Source organism: Canis lupus, chromosome 1 (genome assembly GCF_048164855.1).
Source record: "Canis lupus baileyi chromosome 1, mCanLup2.hap1, whole genome shotgun sequence".
In the NCBI taxonomy this organism is placed as follows: domain Eukaryota; kingdom Metazoa; phylum Chordata; class Mammalia; order Carnivora; family Canidae; genus Canis; species Canis lupus.
Window position 1 is genome coordinate 123157862 of NC_132838.1, and position 17125 is coordinate 123174986.

At 43.4% G+C, this 17125-nt stretch overlaps 2 long non-coding RNA genes across 23 annotated transcripts in view; both read left to right on the forward strand.

Annotated features, from left to right (window-relative positions):
• Positions 1 to 17125, forward strand: part of LOC140608362 (uncharacterized) — a 54478-nt gene that overhangs the window by 23185 nt on the left and 14168 nt on the right. For 6 of the 22 annotated variants that reach the window (XR_012010398.1, XR_012010407.1, XR_012010423.1 and 3 more), the window contains one exon: positions 14076 to 14158. This is a non-coding gene — a long non-coding RNA (uncharacterized lncRNA). Of the gene's footprint in view, positions 1 to 12627; positions 13168 to 14075; positions 14166 to 14617; positions 14816 to 17125 lie in introns of those variants that run through there. The other 16 variants (XR_012010378.1, XR_012010387.1, XR_012010427.1 and 13 more) reach the window with 7 other exon arrangements.
• LOC140608353 (uncharacterized) lies at positions 15275 to 16205 on the forward strand. The gene is made up of 2 exons (XR_012010372.1): positions 15275 to 15598; positions 15938 to 16205. It is a non-coding gene; the product is annotated as an uncharacterized lncRNA (long non-coding RNA).

Here is a 17125-nt window from a genome sequence, read left to right on the forward strand (position 1 = left end):
TATAAAAGGAGCAAAAAGAACAAATATAAATGGTTTGAGGAGAGAAGCTGTGTTTTTTGCATTTATTCCCTTTTTACTAATAATAGGCCTTCAGTTTTTCTTTCCAGAACCTGTCCTTGGTCCACACTTTGTTCTATGGTTTAGATTGACTGATCCCACCCATGATTCTTGGTATTAAGGGCATGATCTAGGGCTGGCCAATTAGTCCATTTTATTCCCCTGGTCACAGTGGTCATTGCTTCAGGAATGTTCATGTGATTCAGATTCATCCAATTATATTCAGTTCTAGGATGTTTGTGAAACTTTTGTTAGTACAATTCTTTTTCAGTTAGAGTTGGTGAGCTGATTGAAATTTAAGATTGAAGCCGCAAGTGATGTTTTGCCACCATAGTGTGAGTTTGCTAAATGTGAAAGCAGCTTGAGGTGAACCGAGACTGGAAGACAGAGGCCAAATCAGATGGTATCATCAGAGTGCCATGATCAGTTTCATGAGCTGATAACTTCCCTTTGCTGCCAAGGTTAAGTTGGATTTCTAGTATTTGCAACTGAAATAATCTAGGCTAAAAGATTATTTCAATTATAGAGCAATGAAGTCCAAACTCTAGCTGAATCCAAACTTGGATTCAAACCTTCATCATTTCTATGAAATTTAGGGTTTGGTGACCTCATCTCTTCCCCAAGCACCAATTTTCTTGAGCTGACAGACGTGAAGGGAAAAGGAAACAAGAAGCAGGTTCTGGTCTATTCTTCAGTGTTCAGAATTGTCTACTCTGTGTTCATTTATGATGGAAACAATTTGACATGTGATCTCTTTCCCAAGCAATACTGAAGTGAGGACACAGTTGGGGGCTTTGCAAGATCTAAGCCATGGGCTATATGGCTCACATTCTGATGACAGGGTCTACACGGATGAAGAGATGGCTGTTTTCCATGTTTCCCTGCAATGAAACATGACTTTGTTCCAAGAGGAGTAGAAGGAGTCCAAGAATTATTCTGGAACATTGGGAAGCAGTCCCCTGGGCAAGGAAACATATTCTCCTGAAGGCTGTGATGAGCTCTTCAAGTAACTTTTGAGAGTCTCAGATGAGAGACTGAAGGTAGAACATGAAGCATCTCAAATCCTTCCATATATGAGGGGGATTTGAAGCAGGGACAGTCAGAGGGAAGGTAATGAAGATACAGATACACCCCCACCTTTATGCAAGCGAGTGTTAAGGGCTTGCGAGAGGGGTAGTTATTTATAGCTCTTTACAGGTTGCAAAAAGAAAAAAAAAGATGTATTCATAGGAATGGGAACTCAAGATATCACCTGTACTGTTGGTGAAGTTGGATTAGGGTACATGTTTGGACTTGAGTTCAGTATTTACTGCCTGTATACAATTAGAGCAGCTGGACAGTGGCAAATCTTATCTTCTCACGTGCAAGTGACTTCAGGGCAGGCTAGATTAAAACAAAAAACAAAAAAACAAAAAAACTCCCAAGATGATTTGAGCTATGATGTGGAGAAATTAATCAGAGGGTGGAGAGTAAGTAATCCAGAAAAAAGTTTGAAAACTTTTGAGAAGCTGAAAGTTCCTATTTCATGACTAGCAGGGCTATGGGCAGAAGAAGGGAGTACCTCTCTTGGCAGTGTGTGCTAAGAGTTAGCAAAATTGGGCATTCCTGTTAATTTGGCCTCATTTGGATGCTATGCTGGTTATTGAGCTATTGTCTTCCAGCTGTAAACCACTCTTTCATACTCTGCTTTGTGATGCTGATGCCAGGAAGCTGCAAACTTAACTCTTCCTTTGCTGCCATTGTCCCCCAGTAGTTCTGCTGACATACGGTGCTGCAGGGGGATGGAGCAATGGAGCGATGTACGTAGGAAAGGTCTTGCTTCCTTTTGAATCGCCCTTAATGCTTCTCCATCCAGTTCACAGTTGGTTACTGTAGCAGTTGGTCTGTAGTCCCGGAACGAGCCACGTCATGTGCCTTCAGAGATGCCAGCAGTGGCCTGTAACACCTCCTCCTCAGAAGGTTGGTTCCCTCCTCCAAGCTGCAGACTCCAGTCACGCAGGCTCCTCTCTCCATGCACAGCCTGGGAGGTGGTAGCTGCTTCTACAGTTATCTCTGTGTGACCTTGGTGTTCTGAAGTCCTCTTATGCCCTTTTCTCCAATTCCCTATGTTAGATTCTTTCTGTTTAAGTGGCTGGTATGCAAAGAAATACAAATGATTTCAAGAAATGTGCTGAGCGACCCTATGCCAACAAATTAGGCAATCTGAACAAAAAGGATGCATTCCCTGGAAACTTATAAACTACTAAAACTGAAACAGGAAGAAATAGAAAATCTGAACAGACCAATGACTAGCAAGGAAGTTGAAGCAGTCATCAAAAGCCTCCCAACAAACAAAAGTCCTGGGTCAGATGGCTTCCCAGTGGAATTCTACCAAACATTTATTTTTTTTATTTTTTTAAAAGATTTTATATATTTATTCATGAGAGACAGAGAGAGAGAGGGAGAGAGGCAGAGGGAGAAGCAGGCTCCATGCAGGGAGCCCAACGTGGGACTCGATCCCAGGACCCTGGGGTCACAACATGGGCTAAAGGCAGCACTAAACTTCTGAGCCACCCAGGCTGCCCTCTACCAAACATTTAAAGAAGAAGTAATACCAATTCCACTAAAGTTGTTTCAAAAAATAGAAATGGAAGGAAAACTTCCAAACTCATTCTATGAGGACAGCATGACCTTGATCTCAAAACCAGACAAATATCCCATCAAAAAGAAGAATTATAGACCAATATCCCTGACCCTGGATGTCAAAATACTCACCAAGATACTAGCCAATAGGAACCAACAGTACATTAAGAGGATTATTTACTACAACCAAGTGGGATTTATCCCTGAGCTGCAAGAATGATTCAACATTCACAAATCAATCAATGTGATACATCACATTAATAAAAGATATGAACCATATGATCCTCTCAATTGATGCAGAGAAAGCATTTGACAAAATACAGTATAGTTTCTTGATTGAAACTCTCCACAGTGTAGGGATAGAGGGAATTTATCTCGATAGCATAAAAGCCATCTACAAAAAACCCACAGCGAATATCATTCTCAATGGGGAAAAAATTAAGAGCTTTTCCCCTAAGGTCAGGAACACAACAAGGATGTCCATTCTCACCACTGTTGTTCAACATAGTACTAGAAGTCCTAGCTTCAGCAATCAGATGACAAAAATAAATAACAAAGATTCAAATTAGCAAAGGAGAAGTCAAACTCTTCCATTTTTTTTTTAAAGATGTTATTTGTTTATCCATGAGACACACACAGAGAGAGGCAGAGACACAGGGAGAGGGAGATGCAGGCTCTACGTGGGGAGCCTGTTGTGAGGCTCGATCCTGGGACCCTAGGATCATGCCCTGAGCTGAAGGCAGACACTCAATCACTGAGCCACCCACTCATAACAGTATTGAGAATAGAAAGTGATAAGGCACCATTTTCTTCGACGTGGATGGAACTGGAGGGTATGATGCTGAGTGAAATAAGTCAATCGGAGAAGGACAAACATTGTATGGGCTCATTCATTTGGGGAATATAAAAAATAGTGAAAGGGAATAAAGGGGAAAAGAGAGAAAATGAGTGGAAAATATCAGGGAGGGAGACAGAACATGAGAGACTCCTAACTGGGAAATGAACAAGGGGTAATGGAAGAGGAGGTGGGCGGGGGGGTGGGGGTGACTGGGTGGTGGGCACTGAGGTGGGCACCTGACGGGATGACCACTGGGTGTTATACTGTATGTTGGCGAATCGAACTCCAATAAAAAAAAAAAGTGATGAGGTGCTATTCAGATAATATAAGCAGGGAAATCCTCTCTCATAAAGTGACATTTAAACAAACACCTGAACAAAGTTAGGGAGCGAGCCATGGGACTCTCTGAAGAAAGATGGCTCCAAGCAGAGGAAGAAAGTAGCAAGTACAAAGGTCCTGCTGCAAGAACACACCTGGAGTGTGGGGAGAACTACACAAAGCCAGGGGGCTGGTTCCAGGATGTGAGGCAAGAGATGTAACTCAGAAGTTTGAAATCAGGGGTGATCATGCAGGCCCTTGTGGGCATTTAGAAGGATTTGCTCTATGCCAAATCTCACCACTATTAGAGTGCTTTTAGTAAAATCCTTTTACCTCCTTAGCTACATGTTTTCTTTTTTGTTGTTGTTGTTCAGTGAGAATAGTCATCTTGACCGGTCTTCCCTAGGAAGTGCCTGGGCGGCCTTAGTCTACACACGGGTATTTGATCCAGCCTATCCTGTTTATTCTCTCCCACTGGATGTTCTCTGGTCAATTCTTTCTCTTCTCTCCCAGAAGATGCATGGCCTTCTGGCCCCGGGGCTTCCCTGGATGCAGGCCTATCCTGAGAAACATTGACACCTCCATCTCTACTTCTTTCTTCCAAGGACTTTTACTTATTTTTTATCACCCTCTCCTGCCCCTCCCCCCCAAAAAAACCACAGTTTGATAATTTGGGATAAGGAATTTATTTGCATAAGCATTTTACAGGTGAGAACATGTAAGGTCCAGGTGTGCCAAATTCCAGTCCCCGTTAGGATCTTCTCCTTCATCAGAGGACAGGCCTTTGACTCTCAGATCTGCTATTTCTTCTTAATTGTTTTTAAAAAGATTCTATTTGTAAATAATCTCTACACACAACATGGGGCTCAAACTCAAGAGATCAAGAGCCACTTGCTTCACCAAACTGAGCCAGCCAGGTGCCTCTCAGATCTGCTCTTTTAACCCCACCCCACCCCCAAAAGGAAGGAAAGCTATACAGGCCTCCTGAGGGACCTTCATATACCGCTACTGTTCCTTCACCTCTACTTTGTTATATGGCCTCATGGGCTATTTTCTGTGTGGCTGCTCCCACATTCACCTGGTAGGCACCTGCCCTTTTTCTGATTCTGAATATTTTCTGGGCACAACTCTAATAAAGAACCACTTATGAGTGTTTATACCCACAGGCACTGTGGAAACTTCTTTGAGTGCACTACTTTATTTAATTCCAACAAAAACAGCCAGTCAAGTAGGAGTTATAGTTATTCTGATTCTATAAGATAAAGGTATGGAGTCTCAGAGAAGTTAAAAAAAATTCACTTCCAATTGCAGTGATAGTAGACTGCAGAGTTAGGAGCAGACCCTGGGCTCTACTCCAGATTCACTGCACATCCTCACCTTCTAAATTGCCTCTTACTGGTGTCTCCCTACGCTTCGGGTCCTCCACTGCAGTTTGAGGACGGGATTGTGCATGTCAGTGAACTTATTATTATTACCACCCCTGCAATACCGTGGTCAAGATCAAAGCTAGAGAAGGTTGAATTCAAGGGAGTGCAGGTCTGTAATGTATCCATAAACTTGAGTGTGAATAAACTGGATTTATGCTTAACTTGTGTTTAGCTTATTGTCTACTATGAAGCTTGTGGGTTTTTTTTTTAGATCATTATACATTATTCCATAGCATGGTATAAAAATGCCACCAAGTACATTTTCAGTATGGTAATACTTTTATGAATGATAGAATTTTGATGGTGTAATTGAGGCTGAACTAAAATAATACGGTTGAAGGGGGAACTTTGGGGAAGAATATTTAAAAAGAAAGTTCTGTGCAGCTGAGCAGTGATCGTTTTAATATTCAACAAGTTAAATATAAGCTTTTCCAACTGCACTTGGCAATGCCTCTAAAATGCCAACAAGATCTGTGTGCTTCTGGATCCTTTCTTACATGGCTAATTGGCCATTTGCTCATTCTGACCTTGGAGATCATTTGTGAAAATGCAATAGAAAAAGTAAATTTAAATACAACTCTGGGAAGCTTTTCATAATGGCCATTAAGGAAATCAAAGTGATTTTATTAATTCTCAGTTACACACACCCAGTCAGATGGAGGACACCCAGTCACACTCAGTCAAATTCAGAAATAGCCTGTGCCAAGCTTGTAGGAGAAAGCAAAGCTTGTTCTTTACAGCACCACACTCTTTCTTATTCCCTACTTTTGTCCTGGAGTGTCCCTCAGGCAGTTCTCTGATTGTCTTCCTCTTTATCCCTTTCAAAAATTGCTTTCCCTATTCCACACCCCTGGCAGGGTCAGTTCTAGGTAATGTTCCTTAGATTATAGCAGTTACTAGCTTTCTTTACACATAGGATATAGATGCTTTAATTACTGAATTGGGCTGCTGTGCCTTTGTGTAGGGTTGAGTATAACAAAGTGAAATGCAATCATAACATTCCAGATTGAAAGGGACTATAAAAGTCATTCAGACAAGACTCTATTTAGTACTCAAATCTTTTTGGCCTAGGCCAGATTCTCCCCTATGCAGATCTCTAAGAATTGAGTTCAAGTGGTCTATGTGGGACGTGATTGATCTCAAGGACCATCAGTAAAGTTTTGAAGACAGGGAAAGGAAAGAAGCCAATATCAGTTACATTAATGAGCTTGCTACTGCTGTAGGCAGTTGAGGCTCAATCCTGCTGGAGACCTCTGAGAAACATGGAATGTGCCCTGCCCCGTGTTAATCTCACTAAGGGGTGAGGAAGTTGGGGTATTTATCCTCCAGCTCTCATTCATCACTGACTGAGGGTGCTGCTAGGAATACTAACACACTGGACCTTCCAGTCTGTACTGCTGAAGACCTGGGTGCTTGCGGTAGGACGCCATTCACATGTGAGTGCTGAACTTCTATTTCCAGGACAGAGATCCTGTCTGCTACACCTGATTATGAAAGCATCTCATTGAAATTACCTAGGTCATAGAGTTCCAATAATGAGAAACTCAGCGCCTCTTAAAGAGCAATTCTCATTTCCTGAAGGTTTTTTCATGTTCCCATTGGTTCTAGTTGTTTTACTCTTAAGACTACAAAGAACATGTTCTTCATATTTCACAGATCCCCTTCTTGACCCCATCTTCCCACTCAAGTCTTCACTATCAACCTAACATTTCTAGTTTTTCTACATGTTCCCAGTGGAAGGATACCTCCAGTCTTGTCACCTTATCTCCTCTGGACATGTTCTTTGCTGAGTCCCTCTTATTTGTCATGTGTTTTAAAAGAGAGTGCTGAAATATTATGCTGCAGCTTAAAAAAGTGCTCTCTGAGGCCAGACAGACTAGGCTTTGTCACCTTAGGTACTTACTTGGCCTTTCTATGCCTCAGTTTCTCATCTCAAACATGATAGTACTACTTCCCATTCCATAGAGTTGGATATAGGACAGTATCTATGATAGAGTGAATAACTACTTATTATTATAGTTTTTGTTGTTACTATTGTTGTTGCTGTTAGTACTAGTAATGGTAATAACAGTAGTAGTAGTATGTTCTTCATTTGGTCTGGGTTTCATAGTATTCCAATTGTAGTTTGATGGGTATAGGTAGAAATATCTGGAATGACTGGATAGAGAAAAGATGAGACAAAAGAATGGTAGCCAGTTGACTATGGAGAAAAGCAAATTACCAAAATTTTGGACAGCTAGAGTCATGTGGTATAGTCCTATTCTGATGTGAGGGATAAGTTTCCCCTTAAGGAAAGTAAGTATTTTGCTGCTGCTCATCCAGGCAAGAGATGCTTCATCCAGAGGTGCTAGGAGCAATTGGGCCTGGATGCTGAGGCATGGAGAGATTAGAACTGGTTGTGGTGGTGGGTGTGAGCTGCCTCTGGCTATGTGGATGGAACAAGCTACAACATTAACCTCTCATTTTTACTCCTGATGGTAGTGACATGGCCAGCATGCAGAGATGCTGGCATTTAGAGCATGAACAAATAAATCCTGAGGTGTGTCTGTGTTCTGCTTCTGCGTCCCATAGACAACCTAAGCAGATAAAATTAACTTTGAGACCCTGAGCTATTCTGTGGTCTAAATGTGTGGGCTGTCCCAGTAGAAGCTTTCTTTCACCGGGGCCTAGGTAATAGGGGTAATGAGTGGGGGCAAATTGCGAATGAAGATCCAATAAGCCTTAGGGGTCTGTTCTGGAGAATATGGAAAGGAGAGAAGGATAAATTATCAGGAAGAGTTGGGATGAAGATGCAAGATATGGAAATGGAGTAATGATCTTCAGTACAATGGGGAAGGGGCTCATGTAGTCTACTGACTGCTGAGTTGGTGCCATCTAATTTTGTAGTTCTAGGCAGGGGCGGCCTATCAATTCCAAGAACAGTGAGTACAGTATGCTTTCCCTTCTGCGTTTCTATTCTTATTCCTGCCCTCTACACAATCTGTACTTTGACCTCCCAGGGTGGGGCTTATAAATATCTGTGCTGGAATTGGCATTGGAACTTAAAACCAACAATGACAGAAGTCACATTCCCATCCTCTCTAGAGGTGGACCTGAGAGGTAAAGATAAAACTCAGTGGCCATAGCTGAAGGCCTGAGGTGAGGAGAGGGATGGGGTGAGACACTGATGCTGAGTGTAATTCCCCTAAACACTGACATTTATAAAGCCTGGCACATCAGAGGCTCAGCTGGGTTTCAAATACAACCCCTGGTATCAAGAATGAACTATGTATTGAAATAAACTGCAGTATGAGTTATCAGCATCCGCATTGGATACATATTATTAGAACTTCCTATTCCTTCACAATGCCTGAAGCTCTTGGCTAAAGTCTTCAGGAATCTATGCTGCAATTTGTTACTAATTACTGCATTTCAAGGGTTAAAAGGTACAGGTGGGATGATCTTAGATGCTGATGGGCTGTCCCAGGGTATTCACAGGGGCACCATGTCTGGAATTACAGGACCCTCCGTCCATCTCCCAGTGACTAGGATGGGACCTCTATGGCTTCCAAAGTTGTGCATGTTACCACAAAAACCCATATCTACAGAGGCTGCACCATTTGCTTACAGAACAGAAACAGGTTTCAGAGCTGAGATAGAAGGCAAGTACCTAGTTAAACTTGTTGCTAGAACATGCTCTGTGCAACAGAGTGATGTGTTGGGCTTGCTGGATTACTGGGTCATAGGGGATTAGTACAGAGATGCCAGTAGCTGATCTTGGTGGAACCTCACCTGGTTGGTGGAAAGAAGGAGGCTACCTCTCCCACAGCTGGGTAAAGAGATGGACACTGTCAATTATAGCATTTGTACCATGGGGAGGGAGGGCAGAAATGGAGGGTTTGACTCAGAGCAGAAGAGATATTTCCAACTCATTTACTGGAAAGCGTGGGTTTTTTTTTTTAAGATTTTGTTTATTCATGAGATGCACAGAGACAGAGAGACAGAGACAGAGAGACAGAGGAAGAGACACAGGCAAAGGGTGGAGCAGGCTCCATGCAGGGAACCTGACGTGGAACTCGATCCCGGGGCCTCCAGGATCAGGCCCTGGGCTGAAGGTGGTGCTAAACCACTGAGCCACCCAGGCTGCCCTAGATAACTGTTTTGACATTTGCTTTAGCTTATTCCACTGACTTGTAGGACCTGTGTGACTGAAACCAAAACATCATAGACTCTTAGAGTTGAAAAGAACTGGTAAAGTCCATCTCCAGTCCTCCATCTACTATTTCCTTTAGAGTACCCCCTTTCCATAGCAGCATTCTTTGAGTATTTCCTGTAGAACACCTCCTTTCTCTAGCAGCACTCCTTGAGAATTTCCCAGAAGTTTTATTTCTTTGTGAGACAGCCCCCATTGGGAATTTGTGCTTGTTAGAAAACACTTCCTATGCTGAACTGAAATGGACTTCGGGAGTCAGCTTTGCTACCTTTCTTTAGAATGGTGTATTGTTTTTTTCAGCGAAAGGTTCATTCCGAGAGCTATGATGCATGAGACTTTGAATAGGCCAGAAAGGAAGGAGGTCACTCTTTCCCTTGTTTTCAGTTTTCTGATTTAATCCATAAACTCACCCCCTGAAACTCGTTTGTGTTCTGGTTTAATGGCAATGGGTTGCCCAGATGAAGAATGGGTCCTAAACACTTGGCTTTTCTCTAATGACACATCAGGGATTTGTTCTTCATGGATTTCTTGTGTGTTCAATATATTTAGTAACCATTTGCTTGCAAAAACTGGGTACAATAAACCACATTCATGTGACTTAGAGTTGCTGCAATCAAATTTTGCAGAAAGGATAGTGTTAGTGCTGGACTTCCAGGGACTTGAACACAGTGTGCTCCCTTGTCTCTTCTTCTCTCTTCCCTTGACTTTATTTTCTTAAACCAGCCGTCTTTGTTCTCATGGGGGAAAATGCTGCTGACCTCACATTTTTAGGCTTTGTTACCTAGGGGGTTGCATCTCTTTCCACAGTTTCATTTCTAAAAGTCCTGGGAGAAGACTTTGTGTGGCTTATATGTTCATCCCCAAACCCACCGTCTGCAACCACACAGTTTGATTTCTGGCCCTGACTAGAATCTCCTAATTACAATCAAGGGGGACGTTCTCCAGGAAGTGGAGGCATTACACTCTCGACAGAACAAATAATTGTTCCCTGCACAACCTACCTCCACCCAGGTATAATCATTGGGAGACTTGCATTTTAGCATTTACCTATGTCTTAAAATTCCTCCAAGTTCTTATATCCCAGTTGTCTACAAAAGTGTGTGCATGTGTGTGTGTGTGTGTGTGTGTGTGTAAGACAGTCTCAAAGTCTGTGGATATCCTAATAGTTTCAAATTATTGAAAGGAGGGATACAAGTCCCATTTTACATACCAGTCACTCCTTATTAGTCCAGAAATAACATGCCTATGAAGACTAAGATCAATAAATCACATCAAAGAATCAGAAAAGAAGCCTAGTAAGATAGACCTCATGAAGTCTTTGAACAACTTTATAATTGTCCTTAATGCTTATTTTATATGCTCTTTAATAAGCTAGCTAATTCTTCAGCTCACAGGAGGGTTCTGGGCCCTATGCTAGGCACTAAGTGCAAAAAATAAATAAAACAGATCTTGTAACTTGAGTGGAAGAGAAAGGATAGAAAAGCACCAATAAGGACAGAGCGTCACAAGTGCTATGAGACTCTGGGGAGCTAGAAGTGTTATCTGGTCCCTGAGCATATAGAAATGGAGAGAGGGAACACTGAAGGATTAGGAAATGGGAGTTAGTAATATGGGAGGAGACATAAAAACTATGTAAACAAACATGAGAACTAACAACAAAACACACAGTTGAGGCCATATGGTGTTGGAGCGGAGTTCAAGGAATTTCCAAAAATCCTGGAGATGTAACCATCACCGTCTGGATGTAGGTTTCACCAGGGCTGACTGAGATATTAATCATAGATCTATCACTGGAAACCATAGTCCCCTCACCTCCATGGGCCTCTGTTTAGCCATCTAGAAATGTAACGTCTAAGGGATTCAGATTCTTTGATTTTGCCTGTACTCATAATGATGACCTTGTGTTTAGGTTAAACTGCTTACTCCAAGAGGGGAAATGTATAATCAATTTGAGAAATGCTCCTATTCAAAATGAATTGATCATACATTTTCTAACCTACTAATGTGTAATATAACAACATAAATTCATAAATTCAACAAATACTGGGTGCTGGGTACTGCATGGGATACGGAGTTTGCAGTCTAGGGGTGGGGTCAGACAGGCAGGAAGGTAGTTATGACCCAGGGTAGTGTTTTAGTGGAAGTAGACTAGGAACACATAAGATGGGTATTGGCCCATGCAATCAGGGTGGATGGGAGCATCAAGGAAGTTTCTAGAGGAGGTGGCATTTATCTGAGACCTAGAAGGTGAGCTGAATTTATCCAGAAAAAGGATGAATGAATAGTTTGGACAAGACAATTATTTTTTTCAGATAAAAACATATTTACTTGAGAAAGAGAGAGAGCATAAGCTGGGGGGAGGGGCAGAGGGAGAGGGAGAAGCAGACACCCTGCTGAGCAGGGAGCCCAACACAGGGCTGGATCCCAAGACCCCGGGATCATGACCTAGACTGAAGGCAGATACTTAACCGACTAAGCCATCTAGGTGCCCCAATAAGATAATATTTTAAATTCCTGTTAGATGCTTACATTTTTTTAGCTTTTTAAAAGATATATTCTATCTTGTTTATGCTAAGCCTCCAACAATAATGCTATTCTCTCTTAGATAAAACTTTAGTTTCCAAAGTCTAGTTCAAATCTTGCCACCTTTAATCCTTTAATCAATAAGAGTATATTGGTGCCCATTCTAGGCCAGAGGCCAGCAGTTGGGGTTGGGGAACATGAAACAATTATTTAAGTAGGATTCCTGTCTTCAGGGGTGCTCCCACCCTCAAATGATCAGTACTTCCTTCATATTGATTACCTGTGACTGACACTCCTACTTTCTGTGCCATGTTTATTTGTGCTTAATCACATATACTCTTTGTTTTATAACCACTTTATGTGAACCCTGTCTCTTCCTGTAAACTATAAGGTCAGCAGAGACTTTTGCCTAATCCTTTTTTTTTTTTTTTTTGCCTAATCTTTTTAAAACTTTCCCCCAGATCTTACCATCTGTGGAATAGTGATGCAATGGATACTAGACATCGAGTTACTCAGTCAGAGCCATCTGACACTCTGATCTTGCCTACTTGACAGTGGAGCCCCTGAATGTGGGGAGCCCTGACAAAACAAAATGCCAGTTTTACCTCTGAATAGGTCTGCACTTTTTTGAAATTCCCTCCTTGTTCTAGGTGAAGCCACTTCTGGATTCTTCCCGGTGAGCTCCAGGGGATCCTCAACGGTCAATGCGTTGGCTGGCCATGTGAACCAAGCAGTTAACTTTTCCTGACCAGTCTTTTCTTCATCTCAACTTTGTAACTGATGCCCAAGTTCATCAGGGCTCTTACTGCCTCAGAACTCTGAAGACCTTTTATCTACACCTGAGTTACCCCATTTACCCCTTTGAAGGTTGTCAGAAAAGTTTAAAAAGCGAAAACTCTACTTAGTTATTGCTTTGAAAGGCATACCGCTGCTTTTCCCAATCTTCTTCTAGGACCAGCAGCCACTTGGGGATGCTGCTTTTGTCTACAGCTTTGAACTTTCTTTGAATTAGAAACAGAACAAAGGCAACAGTGTGAAGACTGCAGTTTGTCTGTTGAGGGCATTGTTGGACTTCATTCCTTTCCACAGGGAGGGAGAAGAACCAACAACAGCTCTGCGAGTCCTGGTGTTGATTTATGTTCTGGCAGATAAGACATGCTTTATAAGATTTAGCTAACAGACCTGCTATGGTGAGTGAGATATCCCTGCTTTCTGATTTAAATGCAACTTGGCACTGCACAGCCTGGGTTACAATCACAGTATCCACCAAAAGGTGCAAAACACTGCAGTACATATGTGCAGGTGGAGAAAGCTAATGGAGCTGGACTCACCGGGTACTAACCATAAATTCAGCTAGGGTGTAGCCTTTGCTGAGATTCCAAAGGTGAACTTGTTTCTGGGATCCCTAGAGTTGGGGAAACAGTTCCAGCCTTCACTGAACAGGGCAATGGAAACACATCTATTACCCCTTATGGGGCATGTGACACATAGTCTATAACAACTTTGCAAAGAAACATGCCTTAAGTCCAAATAATTCATCTCATTGTGTAACAAAATGGTTTCGTGTGTCACATCTTTCAAAGATTATTCAGTCTGCTGAAATGAGGCGGGTGCATATATCTACTAGAGAAAAATTCCTTTACAAAATATTCTGTCTAGGGGCACCTGGGTGGCTCAGTGGTTGAGTGCCTTTGGCTCAGGCCATGACCCCAGGGTCCCGGGATCGAGTCCTGCATGGGGCTCCCCACATGGAGCCTGCTTCTCCCTCTGCCTATGTCTCTGCTTCTCTGTGTCTCTCATGAATAAATAAAATCTTTAAAAAAAAAATTCCGTCCTCTTCCTTATCTTTCATTCCTACACAAGCCTACTGTTCAAAAGGTTCTTAAAAGCTAAAAAATGCAAAATATTCAAATCAGTTCTAAATTTGTCTTTGTTAATATGTATGACATACTGGTTAGGATATGAATTTCAAGTCATTGTTTTTCACCCAAATGTTCAAATAATTAATATCCCCAGTATGATGGATGATAAATATTCATAGTCAGCAAGTCCTGCAGGGCTGATTTTGTCAATAATCCCTGGCTCTCTTTTTGGACAGGTTCTTACTCTTTTCTATCTTGTTTTCTGCATATGGCAAATGAGGAAAAGGCTTGGAAAGAAGTCAGCTCCCAAGCATCCAAGGTGAATGGTAAATGGTACTTCATATTTCATTTAATGTAAATAAGTAAATTAAGAAACCCAGGTTGGTTTCCTCGGGTACGTTGTTACATTCATCCTGATATCTCCAATCATATCAGTTTTTGTGCCTTGCTGGAAAGTAGGACTACAGCTAGTGCAACCTCCCTATGGCTTCCATTCGTCCCAGCCTGCACCTAACCAACTCAGCAAAATTGCAAACAGGTTTTATTTTTTTATTTATTATTATTATTTTTTTAAGATTTTATTTGTTTATTCATGAGAGACACAGAGAGAGGCAGAGGCACAGGCAGAGGGAGCAGCAGGCTCCATGCGGGGAGCCCGACGCGGGCCTCGATCCCGGGACCCGGGGCCACGCCCCGGGGTGAAGGCGGCACTAGGCCGCCGGGCGCCCCGGGCTGCCCTACAGACAGGCGTTAAATGTACAGTTTCTGTCTTGAAAAGGAAAAGCGGACTGGCAGCACGGCAGTCCCAGGCCCGAAGCCGCAGCGCAAAGCCGCAGTCATCCGGCCAGTGCGGAGCTGCGGGAGGGCGGGGGAGTCGGGGCCTCCTCCACCTGGTCCCGCCGGCTGCACTAGATGACCTCCCAGACCCGAACACCTGCGGATTCACCCTGAGACGCGGGCGACAACAGCTGCAGAGGAGGGGAGCAGGAGGGCGGGGCGGGCAGGAGGGCGCAGAGCAGCGGGGCAGGGAGGCCCACAGCGGGGGGGGGGGGGGGGGGGGGGGCGGGCCGGGGTCGGGCGGGCAGGGGGGACGGGGCAGGGGCGGGGCGGGGCGGGGCGGGGCGACCGAGTACCACGAGGGCTGCAGGCGGCCGGGCCCTAAACCTCGCTCCGGGTCCTCCCAGCTGAAAAGTGCTCGGCGGGGAACAGGGCCGACTCCGTGCTCCCGGGGGCAGGAGAGGGCAGGGGCGCCCCGAGAGTGGAGGCTGGGGGTGCAAGGGCCGGGCCTCCCGGGAGAGTCCGCGGGCTGCGCCCAGGGCACCAGGCCCCCTCGCCCTGCAGCCTGGGGGCGGGCGGAGCCGGGCCGTGGTCCGCTCCCTTGGGGGGGGGGGGGGGTCCCTGCGCGGACGCCGACCTGGGGCTGCTGCTGGGCGCCCCGACGGGGGCAGGTCGTCCCCCTGCGCCTCCCCGAGCACCCACGCCAGGGCGCGGGGGAGAGGGCGCGTGCGGCCCGCAGCTGGACATCTGCCGGCGCCGTCTTTAATGTTTGTCTTCTTTCGCCTTCACCTGGGACATGTGTGGCCTCACAGGAGGACAGCTGGCGCCGAGCCCAGCACCTGGCAGCTGGGCCATCTCCGGCACAGACACCTGGTTATCAGCACAGCGCATCCCTCTGCCCGGAGAACTGGGGAAGAACAAGGGAAGAGCAAGCTCACTGACCAGGCGGCGCTGGGAAGCTCCCGGACCGAGAGAAAATAGCGTATAGAACTCGAGGGGTGTTTGCTTACGATTCATTTATCTGTTAGGTTAAAATTTTCCAGTATTTTTTTCTTTTCTTCCCTTAACTATAATATTTTACAGATTCTTCATTTTTAAGCTATTTCCTCTTTGACTTTCATATATCTACAATTACATGTCTTAGATATATTCTTCATTTTTTGGATTTCCTTCAATGAATTCAATTTAATTTTTGTAGATAAACAAGTTATGGGTTTGGGGGTTTGTGTGTGTGGTGTGTGTGTGTGTGTGTGTGTGTGTGTGTGTGTCTTGTTTTATAATGGTGCTAGTTAGTACTTTCTTTTTTTTTTTCTTTTTAAAGATTTTATTTATTCATTCCTGAGGAACACAGAGAGAGAAAGAGGCAGAGACATGAGCAGAGGGAGAAGCAGGCTCCATGCAGGGAGCCTGACGTGTGACTCGATCCCGGGTCTCCAGGATTGCGCCCTGGGCCGAAGGCAGACACCAAACCGCTGAGCCACCTGGGCTGCCCTAGTTAATACTTTCTAACACATGGACCAAAATATGCTCAGAACCAAGTGGAACATCATTGCGGTTCATAATGTGGAAATATATTCTCTCTTCCTTTCCATTGTGTCCTCCTCTTTTATCTTGTTTCTGTTTTTGTGGTCAATGTTAGGTCTCTATATAAATTTTACTGCTTTATATAAATTTGGAATTGAGCATCTTCTAACATACAAAACAAAAATACACTCAGAACCAAGAGGATCACCCTTTAGGTCCACTTGGTGAGACTATATTCTCTATCCACCACCACTTTCCTCTCCACACCTCTTTTATTCTTTTTGTTTTCTGTTTTGTTTTTGTGTTTTTATTCTTACTCTTTCTTTTTAATTTCACTTCCATGGTCCTTTTGTTTTATTTTGTTCTGTTCTTTTTCTTTTATTTTTCTGGTTTGTGACTTCTTCACAATTGTCTAGGGTGTATTTCACTTAAGTCGTGGTTGAAATTTTTGACTCTTCTCACTCATACAGCCATTATTCAATGGACAAAATGACTAGAAGAATTCACGGCAAAAGAACCGGAAGTAATATTCTCTGACACAGACTTGCTGGATGTGGATTTAAATACCATGTCAGATATACAATTCAGAAGTACAATTATAAAATTACTTGTGGTTCTGGGGAAAAAAAAAGAAAAGAAAAGCGTAGAGAACTCTAGAGATTTTCTTCCTGCAGAACTGAAATCTAATCAGGCCAAAATTTAAAATACTTTAACTGAGATGTAGTCTAAATTGAATACTCTAACTACTAAAATTAATGAAGTGGAAGAGAGTGAGTGACATAGAAGGCAAGTTAATGGAAAGGAAGGAAGCTAAGGAAAAAAGAAGAGAAAAACAAGAAATCAGAAAGAAAGGCTTTGGGAAATAAATGATATCTTGAGAAGGAATAATATATGTCTTATTGGGATTCCAGAAGAGTCAGAGAGAGAGGACCACAAAATATATTTGAACAACTCATAGCTGTGAACTTCTATAATCTGGGGTGGA